The sequence below is a fragment of the Rattus rattus genome, chromosome 18 (assembly GCF_011064425.1).
Source record: "Rattus rattus isolate New Zealand chromosome 18, Rrattus_CSIRO_v1, whole genome shotgun sequence".
NCBI classification, from domain to species: domain Eukaryota; kingdom Metazoa; phylum Chordata; class Mammalia; order Rodentia; family Muridae; genus Rattus; species Rattus rattus.
Window position 1 is genome coordinate 2,215,979 of NC_046171.1, and position 9,167 is coordinate 2,225,145.

A 9,167-nucleotide genomic window follows, 5' to 3' on the forward strand; every position below is an offset into this window, starting at 1 on the left:
CCACACCACACCTCAATGCCAGGCCTGAGTGACACTTAGCTACTTCTGAGAGTTCACATGTGGCATCTGGACAACTTCACCCTGGACAGGAACCCACTCTGGGTGTCCCATGGATAACTCTGGTAAGTATCTGGTCACTGGATGTGTTCAGAGCATTGCTCTTGGGGTAAGAGGACATGGGTCTGTCCTTAGACCACACAACACATCAGGAGTTACTACCCCGACTGTCATGCTTTATGACAGGATCCAGAAAGGTTTAAAAACATGTACTGCTTTTTTCTTTTTAAAAAGTTTATTATATATGAGTACACTGTCGCTGTCTTCAGACACACCAGAAGAGGGCATCTGATCTCATTACAGATGGTTATGAGCCACCATGTGTTTACTGGGATTTGAACTCGGCGCCTCTGGAAGAGCACTCAGTGCGTTCTCAGTGCTTTTTTTTTTTTTTTTTTTTTTTTTTTTTTTTTTTTTTTTTTTGGAGCTGGGGTTCAACCCCCGGGCCTTGCATTTCCTGGGCAAGTGCTCTACCTCTGAGCTAAACCCCCAACCCCCTTTTTTTTTTTTTTTTTTTTATTTATTTTTTTTACATTTCAATTGTTTTTCCTTTTCCCGGTTTCCTGTCCATAAGCCCCCATTCCCTCCCTCTCCCCAGTCAGTGCTCTTAACCACTGAGCCATCTCTCCAGCACTCAGAAGTTCTTAATTTCTGGGTCACAACTCCTTTTGGGTATCAAATGACCCTTTCACAGCATGATTCATAACAGCAAAATTTCAGTTACATGAACTAGCAACAGGGTTGGGGTCACCACAAGGTGAAGAATTGTATGAAACTGTATTAAAAGATCACTGCATTAGGGAGGTTGAGAACCACTCAACCTAGACTAGACTTAGCTCTTCCTCTGAGTCTGCAGGATAAGCCAAAATGGCATCAGCAGTGTCTTCAAACGGTGTTAGGGAAGGGTTTATTTTGCCTCAGAACTCGAGGGGTACTGCCTATGGTGGTATGAGAGACATGGTGGGGCAGGAGTGTGAGGTAGCTGGTCCAGCATGTCCACAATGAAGAGGTAGAGAGAGATGAACGCCACTGTTCAACTCACTTCCTCAATGTCCGTCAGGGTGCAGCCCATATTTAGGGTGTGTTTCCCCACTGTAATTAATGTAATCTTCACGTATGTGCCCAGAGGTCTGTTTCTAAATCTCATTAATGTCATTGTCACAATTCCCGATTGGGACTATTTTCCCATCAAAATGATGAGAGTAAACGTTAACAACCTATTTAGCAAAACAAGCCCTCCTGGCAGAAGTAAAGAACCCGACCCTGGCCCTGACTTCCCTTCCCCTGAGAAAGGGACAGTGTTCGGTCCTGAAGATGATGTAACATCAGAAGGCTGTGACACCACCTGCTGCCGTACCTTATCAAACCTTGAGCCTTCGAGTTACCTTGGTCAGAGATCAAAGGTTCAAGAAAAGCCACGAATGCAGGTAGATAGAAAAGTGTCTTCTCCAACAGGGTCTGTCCCAAGTTCACCTTGTATCCGTGGCATGAACAAAACGTCTGGTAAATGATGGGTGTTTGGGGGGGGAGGATGGGGAGGGGAAGCCCATGTAGAAGGGGAGGGAAAGGGGTTAAGGGGATGTTGGCCCGGAAACCGGGAAGGGGAATAACAATCGAAATGTAAATAAGAAATACTCAAGTTGGGGCTGGAGAGATGGCTCAGTGGTTAGGAGCCCCGACTGCTCTTCTAGAGGTCCTGAGTTCGATTCCCAGCAACCACATGGTGGCTCACAACCATCTGTAAGGAGATCTGATGCCCTCTTCTGGTGTGTCTGAGGACAGCTGCAGTGTACTTATATATAATAAATGAATAAATCTTTTTTTTTTTTTTTTTTTTTTTTTTTTTTCGAGCTGGGGACCAAACCCAGGGCCTTGTGGTTGCTAGGCAAGCGCTCTACCACTGAGCCAAATCCCCAACCCCTAGATTTCTTTTTTTTTTTTTTTTTTTTTTTTTTTTTTTTTTTTTTTTTCAGGGCCTTGAGGGAAAACCCGGGGGGCTTTTATAAAATTCAAGTTAATAAAGATAAAAAAATGATGGGTGGGGGTTGGGGATTTAGCTCAGTGGTAGAGCGCTTGCCTAGGAAGCGCAAGGCCCTGGGTTCGGTCCCCAGCTCCGAAAAAAAAAAAAAAAAAAAAAAAAAAAAGAACCAAAAAAAAAAAAAAAAGATGGTGTTTGACACCTCTTCTGCCTCAACTTTGAGTCAGAATCTACCTCTGATCAAGCCGTTTGTCCCCTTTCTGTCACCTAGCAATGTCTACAGGTTCAAGTAAAAGGTTGTAGGGGTTTTTGTTTTGCATTCTTTGGTTTAGCAAAAGCGGCTCTCAAGTTTCTGCAAAGGAATGTGAACTGTCGAGGTCGTGACCTGGTACGAGGCTCATTCACGGTCTACGGACCCGACAACAACCTTAACAGACCAGCATTGCCCACACGCAAGAGGCCAATTAAAAATAAATAGGGAAAGGTAGAAAAGGGAAATTTATTGAACGTGGCCGGCTTGAGAAGCGAGTCAAAGAAGCTAGATGTACTGCCCCCTCCCCTAACCTCACAACCGCCCCTGCCACCGCCTCAGCTTTTTCAAGGGACTCCAGGATGGACATTTTGTTCTTTTATTACATGTGGAGGGTGCACATGTGGTGACACACATGTGGAGTTCAAGGACAACCTTCAGGATTTGGTTCTGCGTCCACCTGAGGTGTGATGGGGCGGGGCCTCATCTGGTCCCACCCTGATGGGGCGGAGTCTCCTCTAGTCCCATCCTAATGGGGGTTTAGGGTGGGTCGCGGTCTCCTTGTTTCTGTGCACTCAGTCCACGCTAGCTGGCCCATAAGCTGTAAGCCTCTTGCTATGAGTACCAAGTCTCCATAGATCTGTACCGCACAGATACATCTGGCTTTTTTTTTTAATTTTTTATTTATTGTATGTATGTGAGAACACTGTCGCTCTCTTCAGACACACCAGAATAGGGCACCGGATCCCATTACAGATGGTTGTGAGCCACCGTGTGGTTGCTGGGAATTGAACTCCGGATCTCTGGAAGTGCAGCCAATGCTCTTAACCGCTGAGCCATCTCTCCAGCCCCATATCTGGCTTTTTAAAGGCTCTGGGACTTGAGTGCCTTTCCTGGGGCATCCACATCAACAGCCTGAAGTTTAGGTTTGAATGGAGGCCAGAGGTGTGAACCGCAAAGGTGTCTCGTCAAGGTATGCTCCTGCCTGTCTTTATTCTCAGCTCCGAGGTTCTCCTGCAGGGCTTTCTCACAAGTTGTCAGAACTGAGAGAAATCTCTGTGTGTGCGTGACAAGTTGCCTTCTCGTTGGCTTTGTCACAACATTGGACTCCTGAAGGTATTTCAGACCCATGGAGTCCACTGTCTCAATCTGGGGGGCTGGAGGCTGGGGAACAGGGTTTCTCTCTGTAACCCTGGCTGTCCTGGAACTCACTCTTTAGACCAGGCTGGCCTCGAACTCACAGAGATGCACCTGTCTCTGCCTCTTGAGTCCTGGGATTAAAGGTGTCCATCACCGCCACCTGGCTCTTTGTGTCAGTTTTTGTGGCCAAATGGAGTCTCTGAAGGGTATTTTTTCTTATAGTACTGCACAGCTGTGTGGTCTCCAAACTCAGTGACTTGTAAGTCAAATTGATGAAAAGACAGGGATTCTGCTCTGACGTAGTGGAGACAGCCTCACAGGGACACTGCGTGAACAAGGGTTTTCTCCACCACTCACTCCTAACTATGTGTGCCACTGTGGCTTGTGAGTGACGACGGGCTCTCCAGACAGTAAGCAGGCACACAAGTGCTTATGACGGCTGCCCCGCGAGTACAAGAATGGAAAACAGAGATGGCTCAGTGGTTAAGAGCACTGACTGTGCTTCCAGAGGTCCTGAGTTCAAATCCCAGCAACCACATGGTGGCTCACAACCGTCTGTAATGGGATCCGATGCCCTCTTCTGGTGTGTCTGAAGACAGTGGCAGTGAACTCACATACATAACATAAATAAATAAATCCAAAACCAAAAAAAAGGAGAGACACAAAGTATGCATTTCACGAGGGGCAGGTTAAGGGCTCTCTGGCTGTGTCCCGTGATTTCTCATCCAGATCATGAACTGTCCCAAAGGGAAATGAAAATATTTGGAAGCATAAGGTCCTATTTGGTCCAGCCGAGGGCAGGGAGTGACGGTCGGTGATGTTGGGTTTCCTTTGGAGTCGACGGAGTATAAAACTTAAATGACAATGATGTCATGATTCTATGAACACTATTGTGTTTATTTTAAATTTCATTGAGATCACAGGTGGGGGGGTGTCATAAAACTCTGAGTCTGAGGCCAGCCTCAGCTACCCAGTGACGGTCTATAAAAACAAATGATTCCACGGTGCATTTTTTTTTTTTTTTCCGGAGCTGGGGACCGAACCCAGGGCCTTGCGCTTCCTAGGCAAGTGCTCTACCACTGAGCTAAATCCCCAACCCCCCATTATTTTTCAATAATAAAATTCTGCTTGGTAACAAGTGATAAATCCATTTCTTCACTGGTGGAATAAGCCAATTCGATTCCGTTTAGGTTCTATTAAATGCAGGTTTATTGGGAAGCTGCTCTCCGGTGGGTTCCCTGGCCCCAAGGACTGAGGCCAGGGAACTCACCGTGGGGAGAGAGAAGGTGGGAAGGGGGAAGAGAAAGACAAAAAGGGCGCCTGCACACCGAGAGCAGAGAGGAGGAGAGACCAAAATGTCTGGATTGTACAGTGAGGAGCCTCGTGGGGGAAGGGCAGCCCAGCCCGGGGGGAGGGGCGCCTGGAAAGTTCACGGTTAGGGGCTGGGTATGCCAGGCTTGAGGGAGGCTGGGAGACTGAAGGCTAGGTCCGCTTAGTTATGTAAAATATTCACCTCAGTCCTAGTCCTGAAATCGAACAACACGCAAACAACAACAAAAATGGATTCACAGACACACGAATGAGTAAACCACCGCAGTGGCGTATTCCTGTAATCTCAGTTCCTACCTGGTAACGCTGTGTCTAAGCTCCACCCACAGTTACCTGGCAACAGCCAGGTATGCTCCGCCCCACAGTTACCTGGCAACAGCCAGGTTTGCCTGACACTATAAAAGGCGCTGCTTGCCCCCTCCTCACCCTCTTGTTCTCTCTTGCTCCTCTCTTGCTCTTTGCCTTCCTGCCCCCACTCTCTCTCCATTTCCTTTCCCCCTCTTCACGTGCTCATGGCCGGAACCCCTCTACTTCTCTACTCCTCTCTCTCTCTCTCTCTCTCTCTCTGTCTCTCTGTCTCTCTGTCTCTCTGTCTCTCTCTGTCTCTCTCTGTCTCCCTCTGTCTCTCTCTGTCTCTGTCTCTCTCTCTCTCTCTCTCTCTCTCTCTCTCTCTCTCTCTGCCTCTACTACCCTTTAACTCCCCTCCCCATGACCTGAATAAACTCTATTCTATACTATACCATCATGTGACTGGTCCCTCAGGGGGAAGGGATGTCTCAGCACGGGCCCACTGAGGCACCCCTTCCCCCCATACCTCACCACACCTCCATAGAACATATCCCCCTTCTCTTTACCTTTTTATAAACACATCACTACTGAGGTAGCTAGGCTTCCGGAACAGCTAGATCCTGTCTCAAAACACACACTAAAAGAGCCAGGCCTGGTGACACACACCTTTAATGACATCACTCAGGAGATGGAGGTGGGAGGATCTCTGTGAGTTTGAAACCAGCCTGGTCTACATAGGGAGTTCCAGGACAGCCAGGGCTGTGGAGAGAGACTCTGTCTAAACCAAAAAGCCAAAATCAAAGTATACAATCAATGATCCACGAATGAGGGCAACTCTTACAGGTAAGGGCCAATGGTTAATGTAGAAAATGATGTGATTAAAAAAGTCAATTGTTGGGCTGAAGAGATGGCTCAGTGGTTAAGAGCACTAACTGCTCTTCCAGAGGTCCTGAGTTCAATTCCCAGCAACTGCATGGTGGCTCACACCCATCTGTAATGGGATCCGAAACAGCTGAAAACAGCTACAGTGTATTCATGTAAATAAAATAAATCTTTTTTTTTTAAAAAAGTCAATTGTTGGGGTTGGGGATTTAGCTCAGTGGTAGAGCACTTGCCTAGCAAGTGCAAGGCCCTGGGTTCGGTCCCCAGCTCGAAAAAAAAAAAAAAAAAAAAAAGTCAATTGTTAACACTGTCTCAGGGTTCAATGTTGATCTTAGAGTGTGAAAGACCAAAGTATCTCCATGGTTACAAAATCTCCTCACCAGATACTTAGTACAAAGGGTGGCAGAGGGACTTCTCAAGAAGATAGAAGGGCAGATCGCCTCAGCCGTACCCTTAGAGTTGGCCTCAGAATTGGTGATGGAGCCCAGTTGTCAGCATGCTGGCCAAGGGTGCATGATGTCAAGCGGCGGACAAACTCTCCTCCAGGAACTCAGGAGGCGAGACAAGATCTAAAATTCAAGGTTACCCCTGGCTATGCAGGGAGCGTAAGGCTGTTCTGGACTACAGGAAATCTTGTCGCAAACATGACCAAAAAGTTGGCAGCAGCAAGGAGACAAGAGAAGCCCTGATGGAAGCTGTGGGCTCAAAACTCAACATCTCTTTCACCAGCTCCCAGAAAAGTGCGTCATCCCTGTGACTGGGCAAGAGGAAGGAAAAGCACGCAAATTAAAACGAGTGGATATTCTGCAAACTGTCCCGGGCACTTGCAAAATGCTCCTGTTCTTCAAACACAGAGTAACCTTGGAACTGTTCCAGATTTTTAAAAAAGGGTGTGTGGGGCGGGGGGGGGGGAGGCACAAACCCGGGGACTTGGCAGAGGGCAATGTTGGGGATTCTGGCAAACTCTGAGTAGTGGCAGCAACTGGAGCACAGTGTGTGACCCTGTCAGGGTCCTGATTTGGCAGATGCATTGTGGGTATGGAAAGCAGTCCTGTTTTTTTTTTTTTTTTTTAACTTCTTCCCCCCCTGGGGCTGGGGACCAACCCAGGACCTTGCGCTTCCTAGGCAAGCGCTCTACCACTGAGCCAAATCCCCAACCCCAGCAGTCCTGTTTTTAGGAACTATTTGAGTATAAGGGGGAACGGTGACTGAGGGGGCTAGGTTTTGTTTGTGTTGTTTAGTCTATTTGACACAACCTAGAGTTCTCTGAGAAGGAAGAAAGAACTCCAGTCAAACTGGCCTGTAGGCAGGCCTGTGAGAAATTTTCTTAATGACAGATGTGGGAGGGCCCAGGCCACTAAGTGGTCCTGGGTGCTGTAAGGAAGCAGGCTGAGCAAGCCAGGAGTAAAGCAGTAAGCGGCACTCCTCCATGGCCTCTGCGTCCATTCCTGCATCTGGGTTTCCACCTCGACTTCTTCTCCTGACTTCCCCCAAAGACGAGCTATTAACCCGTAAGCCATAAAAACCTATGCTTCTCCAAGTCACTTTGGTCATGGCGTTTATCACAGCAAGGGAGAGCAAATTAGGACAGTGTCTTACCTGTATGCACGCGTGCATGTGTGAGTATGTGCGTGTGTATGTGTGTGTATGTGTGCGTTTGTGTGTGCGTGTGTGTTTGTGTGTGTGTGTGTGTGTGTGTGTGTGTGTGTGTGTGTGTGTGTGTGTGAGAGAGAGAGAGAGAGAGAGAGAGAGAGAGAGAGAGAGAGAGAGAGAGACACCAAAATGTCTGGTTTGTATACAGAGGAGCCTCTGGGAGAAGGACGGCTGAGAAGTTCAGGGCTTGGGACAGGGTATGCCAGGTAGGGACTGAGCAGCCTGGAAGTCAGGTCTGCTTTGGTATGTAAAATATGCACCTCAGTCCCTTGTCCTGAGTGTGAAACCAAACACTATCCATGCCACTTTTCTGACTGTCTGAAATTAGGTCAAAATTGTCAATTTTAAGCAAAACGAGACTTATCAGAAACTTGATTTAAAACTGAAATACTTGCATGGGACAGAACTGCAAACTGGGGTACGTTGAGGGGAGGCAGTATTTCAGGATGCTGGAGAATGGGGGAAGGGCTTCCTCCGTCCTCCTCCTCCTCTTTGCTGGAGGTGGCAGTCGGCCAGGGGCAAGCAGTCCTGGCTGCTTGTGCATCTACACTAACTCCAGTGTCTGCCTGCATCTTCACAGGGCTGTTTCTCCATTCAAACTCTCACCTTCTCTCTTTTTTTTTTTTCCTTCGGAGCTGAGGACCGAACCCAGGGCCTTGTGCATGCTAGCTAAGCGCTCTACCACTGAGCTAAATTCCCAACCCCTCTCACCTTCTCTTAAGGATGTCGCCCATAACCGTGGGTTTAAGTTACATCCCCTGAGACCTGGCCAAACCTTCAACGGCCAAACCCTCCAGAGAAGGGTTCCTGGGAATTCCGGTTAGCGTTCTTTTTTTTTTTTTTTTTTTTTTTTTCGGAGCTAGGGATCGAACCCAGGGCCTTGCGTTTGCTAGGCAAGCGCTCTACCACTGAGCTAAATCCCAACCCCTCTTTTTTTTTTTTTTTAAGACTTTTATTTCATGTTGCTACACTGTAGCTGTTTTGAGACACACCAGAAGAGAACATCAGATCCCATTACAGATGGTTGTGAGCCACCATGTGGTTGCTGGGAATTGAACTCAGAACCTTTGGAAGAGCAGTCAGTGCTCTAACCACTGAGCCATCTCTCCAGCCCGCGTTCTTTTTTTTTTTTCCGGAGCTGGGGACCGAACCCACCGGTTAGCGTTCTTGCCCTGACAAAATAAGATACACTGGAAGGCAAAACAGCTCGGCATAGTAACCGGCTCCCTAACAAGCAGCCTCCCTCTCAAGCTCGTTTCCAGATCCCTAGCCTCAAACTCCACCCCTCCCCCCTCTCTCCAACCCCCTTCCGGGTTGGCACGAGGTTTGTCAGACCCACCAGGCTCTTGCCCCAGGCGCTTACATTTTCCAGCCCAGAAGATTTCCTCCTGGAACAAGAGGTGGCCCTTCTAACAGAATGTCACATTCGGCTGGGCATGGTGGCTCACATCTGCAATCCCAACTCTGAGGAGGCAGGGGGATCTGGAGTCGGAGCTCAGCCTATTTCAACAAGCTAAACACAGGGCTGGAGAGACGGCTCACCAGTTAAGAACGGGTGCTGCTCTTGGAGAGAACTGGAGTTTGGTTCCC